This window comes from Ictidomys tridecemlineatus, chromosome 10 (genome assembly GCF_052094955.1).
Source record: "Ictidomys tridecemlineatus isolate mIctTri1 chromosome 10, mIctTri1.hap1, whole genome shotgun sequence".
NCBI lineage: Eukaryota > Metazoa > Chordata > Mammalia > Rodentia > Sciuridae > Ictidomys > Ictidomys tridecemlineatus.
Genome location: NC_135486.1, coordinates 80,124,878 through 80,132,913, shown reverse-complemented (window position 1 = coordinate 80,132,913; position 8,036 = coordinate 80,124,878). Strand labels below are relative to the sequence as shown.

Sequence of the window (8,036 nt, the reverse complement as noted above, 5' to 3'; positions counted from 1 at the left end):
GAACTACCCCAAATCAAATGCTCATTAGTAGGAGCCTAGATAAATAAATTCTGAAATGACCATATTACATACTATAGAGCAGTGAAAAGGCATTGTTGTGCATTGAGCACAACAATGTGGAAAAAAATTTTTTTCAGGGCTGGGGGTTGAACACAGGGCCTTACCACATGCTAGGCAAGTGCTCTACCACCTAGTCCCATGTGATGACTTTTAATTATCAAAAATCAAATGAATACAACCAGAAATGTGAAAAATTGTGCTCTATATATGTAATATGAAGTGAAGTTCATTCTTCTGTCATATATAACAAATTAGAATAAGTAAATTAAATTCAAAAGAGAAAACAAACAAAAAATCAAATGAAAAAAAATGAATTCCAGAGAACCATCTAGAAAACTTTAAGAAGTACAAAAATACACAGAACTAAATGGTACATTGTTTTAGACACACACATATATATGATAAAACTACTTTTAAAATAGGAGAGAGAGAGAGAGTGAGTTTAAAACAAAAATCAGAATGGTTGTCATCTTTGGGGATGGAATTGAGTCATATATAATGGAATAATGAAGTTTACAGAAAGATGCAGCACTATTGATAATATCCTCATTCTTAGATTGGGTGGTAAGTTCACACTCATAAGTTACTGATGTATGAAAATAGAATATATAAAAACACTGAAAATAAACCATTAATTAATTAAAAGAAGAGATGGCAACATGCAAGCTTCGAGATAGGTGATTGGGTTAAAGCATCTTATGTTCTTATTTTATTCAATACACAGGTTGCTGAGAGCCACAGCCAAATTGGAATGGCCCCTGGCATTTTGCCAATAGTATTGTTGAGAGGCAAGCCATTAGGATGATGCTGGATTGATTCGGTTGTATATTAGAACTTTTCTATCCGCCTCGGCCTGCTACTTTGGAGTTCTCGTGGGGATTCCTGGAGAGTTCCCATTGGTTGGGGAAGTGCGGGAGGAGGGATTTCCTGATGAGGGATTTCCAGTTGGTGGTTCCTGGAGGAGCTGCTGTGGCGTTAGGGAGAGTTCCCAGGTATCCTGTGTGGAGTGTGCTGGTGGAGTTCAGAAATAAAGTTTGTTCCTGCTTCAGTGGCTCGTGATTTGTGCCCAGCCAGACTGTGGCAACAGGTAAAGATATTGATTGATCTTTTAGAGTTTAAATGTAAGCATGTTAAAATTTCAAGGACAACTACTTGAAGACTAGAAATATAAAAAATATATATATATATCTTCTGAATCAGTACAGGAGAGAACAATACAAAAAAATTCAATACAGAAGCCCAGAAAGAAGAAAGGTAGAATTCAGGGGGGAAAAAAATGAACAAAAGAGAATAAATAGGCCCTGTATGTGAGGAATCACAATGAATGTCAACAACATAGATCAATAGTCTGTTTCTTTTTTAAAGAATTCATCTGTAGACATCTTACAAGGAAAAGTTCATGGAATTTTTCTTTATCTGGCTTGCTTATGTTGAACTATCAAAATGATGTCCATTGTCTGCATACTTAACTTGCCTAGTACAATAGAAACTCACAGATGGCTGAGCCAAAAAAAAAAAATGACACAAGTCAAAATTAATTCTCCTCCAAGGTTCTAGGAGATCTTCAGAGGTATGTTTTTATTTTATTAGTCACTGTCCTGAGGCTATGAGGTATTTTAAGACTGTCCTGGAGTTCCCTAAGAAATCTCTATAGACTCTCTCAAATTCACCACTTGACCAAAACTTGCATAAAGCATTTCAGTAGTAGAGCTTCATGGAGCTTGGCATAGGATTTCAGTCCTGAGATGTCATCCTGGAACCTTTTCAGAGGCCTGAATTATTTCTTACAGAGTCTAAGAGCTGAATTTGCTAAAATCTGATTCCATATTTTCCAGTCTATGGTGACATTTACTTATGTCAATTTCATAATGTCAGGAGCAATCTTATATAGGCAAGTTGGCTGTCCAGGGCTGCCAACTATTACAGGTATTAAAGTCCTGGGTAACTATTTATATTGGCAAAAAGAAAAATCTATTTTAAATGACCACAAAAAATAGAGTTAAAAGAAAACTGTAAAATATAGGAGTTTTTACCTTTGCTTCCTTTAAAGAAAACAATGCCATAACAAGGTCTGAAAGAAGAATCGTGCTGTGCCCCTTTTCTTCCCAAGGAACTAACATGGTTAGCTCTATGCCTAGGCAGATTTGAAAAAACAGAAAATAGTTTCCTTTCTCTCCAAAAATATTATTAGGCAGTCCTCCACTGTAACATTCTCATAGTAGGTTACTGCAATTATAATTTTTAGTTATTTTTATCCAAGTAAAACATGCATGACTTTTTTTTATATAAATTAAGACATCTAAAAAATAGCACTCTCTCTTGCCCTCACCTCCAAGTTGGGTAACATCTTCACTTCTTTTTGTTGATTCTGATGATTATGACCTCTATGATTTTAAATATGGATTTATATTTCAATTTTAGGCAGTGTCTGTGGAGTCTTAGATGTGAAATAAAGTATTTGGAATTCTCATGGGATCTCTCATGCCTTAACATATATCCTCTTTCCTCCATCATCCCAATACACTTGTAATTTTTAATGAATCATTAATCAGTGTTGAAGTTTTATAACTATGAAAGTTTTACTCAATGTTGAGCAAAATACTGTTCTACAATTATGTGTGTGTGTGTGTGTGTGTGTGTGTGTGTGTGTGTGTGTGTGTGTATTTGGTGGTGCTGGGAATTGAACCCAGGGCCTTGTGCATGCAAGGCAAACACTCTACCAACTGAGCTATACCCCCAGCCCTACATTTAATTTTCATATGAGACTTTATGTTTTCCTTGGAGTTGACATTGGCTTCATTTATATTTGCTAGTTTCTTTAATGTTTACATAATAAATTGTTCTCAAACTTTTCCCAAGAACTCTAAAACCTTTGATACTACTTTTTAATACCATTTTCTCCTTGCCAAATATAGCAGATAATCTACTGATTCCAGTTTGTTTTCCTGTAGAGACAGATTTCTTGCACTTTATGTTGTTGTTCCTTTTATTTCATTTTATTTTAGATTTTTTTCTTTTTTATTGGTGCATTATAATTATACATAACAGTGAGATTTGTTGTTACAAATCTGTACATACACACAATATAACAATATATCATTTTGCAATCTGAATGGCTTGATCTGGCCTATTGCAGAGATGACATCCTGAGATTCCACTCTGCTTTGTTTCTGTATTAGTTCCCCTGATTCTCAGATTTACTGTCTTTTTTTTAATTTATTCTTATTTTTCTCCATAATATCCTACAGTAACTTTCTGAGAAATAGCTAATGGGCAAGTAACACTTTCACAATCTTGAATGTCTAAGAAAATGTTTTTATTACTTTTATACTTTTGATAGGTTAGCTGGATATGAATTCTATTTTTTTCCTCACCCATTCTGAAGCCTTTGTTCCATTGTCTTCTGACTGCCAATGTCTTTCATAAGAAGTAGGTCATTCTGATTCTTTAAAATGCAACCAAACTTTTCTCTCTGGAAACCACACTGACACTTTGGTTGAGACCTTTCTCATTCATTTTTTTCTGAGCTTATAATTTCAAGTCTAGGAATTACTTTGTATATTTTGCTGGTCAAATTTCCTGTCCTCTGGTATCTTTTTCTTTACCACTCAGATAATTTGGATTTGGAGTTTTGAATTAATCATGCAACTTTCCAGAATTTTAATTTCTTGTTTACTATCTCTTTGTCCCTAGTTCTATTTCCTGGAAGATATTTAGCCCTTCTGATATGTTTTATTTTTTCTACTCTACATTTAAATTCCATAAAATTTTTAATTGCTTTCTATATCCTTTTTATACTTTGTTAAAAAGACTCAATTTCTTCTCTTAGCTCTTTGAGTATATTAAATAAATGTTTAAAATTTTTCTTCAAATTTCTATATTGCCTCATTTTTACTGAGTTTTAGCCCTTTCTGTGTTTGTATTGGTTTCTGTGTTTTTATAGTATTGTCTTTTATGTTAGGGATTTTCCTCAAATGAAGCTTTTTTGATGTCAGTTTAGGCTAAGAAGCTATTTGGAATGTGTGTGTACAAGCAGGACACACCAAAAAAGGGTTTTGTGATAGTTTCCCAGCAAGAGGCCCAGCTGTTTCAGGAGTGCTTCTGCAAATGTCAATATATGCAAATATTCCTCTCATCCTGCACTCATAGTCTTTTTATATCTCAAGAAAATAATTCTGCAGTCTCCAACCTCGGTGAACACACCTAGCTGAGTCATGGAAAAGTGGTGAGTGTTTCAATATTTTGTATAAAGTTTTTCAAATTTTATTGTTTGATTATATACAAGAAGGCCCACTCTTTTGGCTTATAGGCTTGTGAGTTTTGACAAATGCAAAGAGTCACCAATCCCTACCACAGTGACAATAACAACAACAGTGCTACTGTCTCCACCCCCAATCCAAGGCCCTTATCCTTGCCCTTTGTTGTCATATTCTCTTCCAAGCTCTAACCATTTTCAACTACAGATCTCTTCACCATCCCTAAGATTTTTGTTTTCCAGAATATCATATACATGGACTCATTTGTTCTTAATTTATTTATTTATTTTTTGCATCTGGTTATTTTCACTTAGCATAATGAATTTGAGATTCGTCCATCCTGATTCATTTATCAACAGTTCATTTTGTTGTTGTTGTTGTTTTTAAGTAGTATCCTATTATGTGGATGTATCACATATTTTTCATTAATTTCCTATTGAAGGACATGCAGGATTATTTGCAGTCTTTGCTGACTATGAATAAAGATGCTTAAAATGTTTGCATAGAGACCTTTGTATGAAAATACATTTTTATTTTAATTTCTCCCTCAGGAAAGGGATTACTAGATCCAAGATGATAAATAAAGTCCAAGCACAAAAGACATGAAGAAAACTATACCAGCACACTTCATAATTGCATTCTTCAAACTGTAATAAGAAGAAAATCTCAAAAGGAGCTAGAGAAAAGAGATGTTAAGAGAGAGGAACAAAGACAAGAACTACAGCATATTTTTCAACAAAAACAATGCAAGTAAGAAGATATTGGGACAACTCTAAAGGACTAAAAAAAATTAAAAAAACAAAGAAAGAAAGAAACCTATCAACTGGGAATTCTATACTCAGTGAAAACATTTGAAAACAAATTTGAAATAGACTTTTTCAGACATATAAAAGCTGAAAGAATACATCACCAACAGACACACACTATAAGAAATGCTAAAGGAAGTCCTTCAGACAGAATGAAAATACCAGATGGAAATAAAGATGTTCATAAAAGATTAAAAAGCACTGGAAATGGTAACTATATGCATAAGTATAAAATAATGTTTTCCCATTTATTTAAATCTCAGCAAAGGATAATTCACTATTTACTGAGAAAATGATAACAATGTATTGTAGAGTTTAAAACATGTAGAAATAAAATATACAATAATGATAACAAAAAAGATAGGAGGTATAAAATGGAAGAACACTATTGTAAGATTCTTTTACAATATATGTTATGATACAACATCACTTAAAGATAAAGGTAAGCTAACAGTGTTAATGAAAAACCCTAAAGCAATTGCAAAAATAACAAAACAAAGAGTTATATCTAATAAACCAACAAAGGAGATAAAATAAATGTTCAATTTATTCATGATCATACAGGGAAAGAAGAAAAGGAGAACAAAGGACAGATGAGACGAGATAGTAGTTTTAAATCTGACTATGTAATTAATCACAAACTTAAATGGTTTAAATATTCTAATCAAAAGGCAGAAAATTTCACATTAATTAAAAAGTAAGATTCAGCTATAAGCTGCCTATAGGAAGCTCATTGTAAATATATGTAGGGCAAATGGGTTGAAAACAAAAGGATAAAAAATAAATAAAATGACATGCTATAATATTGTAAAAAAAATTTGAGTGAATATGTCAATACCAAAGTAGGCTTTAGAGCAAAGAATATTATTTTGGAAAAATATGATCTTGTAATGATAAAGACTTCAATTTATCAAGAGAACATAAAAATCTTAAATTTTTATGTGCCCAATAAAAGAGCTCCAAAATACATGAAGAAAATACTATAAAGAACTACACGAATAGACAAATCCACAAATGTATCACAAAACAAGTAGAATATCAGTAAACATGTAGAAAACTTTTAAAATATTGTAAATTAACTTTAATTTAAAAAAATTAATTGATATTTATAGAATATCCAGTAGCAGCAGAATACATATTCCTTTCAATTGTGCATGAAAATATTTGTCAAGGTAGATCAGATTTTGAGTCTTAGAAAATTCTCAAAATGTTCTCTTAACACAGTGGAGTTAATTTGGAAATTAATGACAGAAAAATCTCTGGAAATTTTCTAAGTATTTGGAGACTCTATAACACTTTAAAATAAACTGTGGGTCAAATAAAAGTTCAAAAAGAAATCAGAAAACATTTTGTACTAAGTGAAAATGAAAACAGCATAAATTATTGTGAGATACCATTAAATCAGTAATTAGAAATAAATGTACAGCATTAAATGTCAGTATGATAAGAATGGTTTAAAATTATTGACTTCAACTTCTACCTTAAGAAACTAAGCTAACTACAGATTCTACAGATATTAAATAGAAAATAAAAACATATTACAAACTCATTGATTGCAGCTTTATGCATACTTTCCAGCTCATTTTATGTGAACATTTCCCTTAAATCAAAACCAGATATATAATTCAAGGAAAGAAAACTGAGAAATGCCCTTCATGAACACAGATTGAAAGTTCTTCTTCAAACTTTAGCAAATTGAATCCAACAATGTACAGTTGTCCCTCCTTAGGATGGTTCAACTTATGATTTTTCAACTTTATGATGGTGCAAAAATGATGCACATTCCGAGAAAACTGTACTTTGAAGTCTGATCTTTCCCTGCGTCAACAATGTGCTCTTGTAATGATACTTTCTCATAATGCTGGGCAGAGGCTGCAAGTTGCAGCTCCCAATCATGATCACAAGGTGAACAGCAGAAACTCTATAGCTACTGTGTTGGTAAGCCAGTGTTTTGGTCAGCTTTTTGTTGTTGTTGTTGTTGCTGTTGTTGTTGTTGCTCTGACCAAAAAGACCTGACAGGAGCAATTTTAGAGAAGAAAAAGTTTATGTTAGCTCACAGTTTCAGTCCATGGTCAACTGACTCTATAGCTCTGGGCCCAAGATGAGGCACATCATCATGGCAGAAGGGCTTGGTGAGGAACACAGCTCAAGACATGGTGACCAGGAAGGGGAGGTGAAGTGACCTACTTCCTGCAGCCACATCCTATTTGCCTATAGTTACTGCCCGGTTATTTCATGTCAGTTGATTAATTCACTGATTGGGTTGGGGGTCTCATAATCTAACCTTTTCAGCTTTGAAAATTCTTGTGTTTTCTTACAGCAAGCTTTGGGGGGACACTTTGTATCTGAACCATAATAGCAATAATGTGCATTTAGGTGTGTTATATGCATTTTCAATTTATGATATTTTAAATTTTCAATGGATGCATTGGAATATACACCATCATAACTGTATATTTTATTTATTTATTTTTAGTTGTATATGGACACAATAATTTTATTTATTTTTAAGTGGTGCTGAGGATCAAACTCAATGCCTCACATGTGCTAAGCAAGTTCTCTACCACTGAACTACAAACCCAGCTCCAACAACTGTATAGTTTTTAAAGATAATATGTAGGATTCACTGAGGTTTACCTCACTTCATTATTCCTCAAAACAAAAACATTTGAAAATATATCAATATCATTGATCTTATTATCAAACTAAGAAAGCAAACACCCATAGGAATATTTCAGTAGATACAGAAAAAACATTTGGAACAATCTAAAATCCACTCCTGATTAAATTTTCTTCTCAACAAATATGAAAAATCTCTGACTGACATCAGTCTTATTGGTGAAGGCCTGAATGTTTTCTTCCCCAAGGTAAGAAATAAGGCCAAGATGTCCACTCTCACCACTTCCATGCATCA

The 8,036-nt window shown here is 32.9% G+C and overlaps 1 non-coding gene across 1 annotated transcript; it reads right to left on the bottom strand.

Moving 5' to 3' along the window:
- Positions 1–2,725: 2,725 nt before the first annotated feature.
- On the bottom strand, positions 2,726–2,798 carry Trnaa-ugc (transfer RNA alanine (anticodon UGC)). Its single transcript has one exon. It is a non-coding gene; the product is annotated as a tRNA-Ala (tRNA).
- Between the last annotated feature and the right edge of the window lie 5,238 nt (positions 2,799–8,036).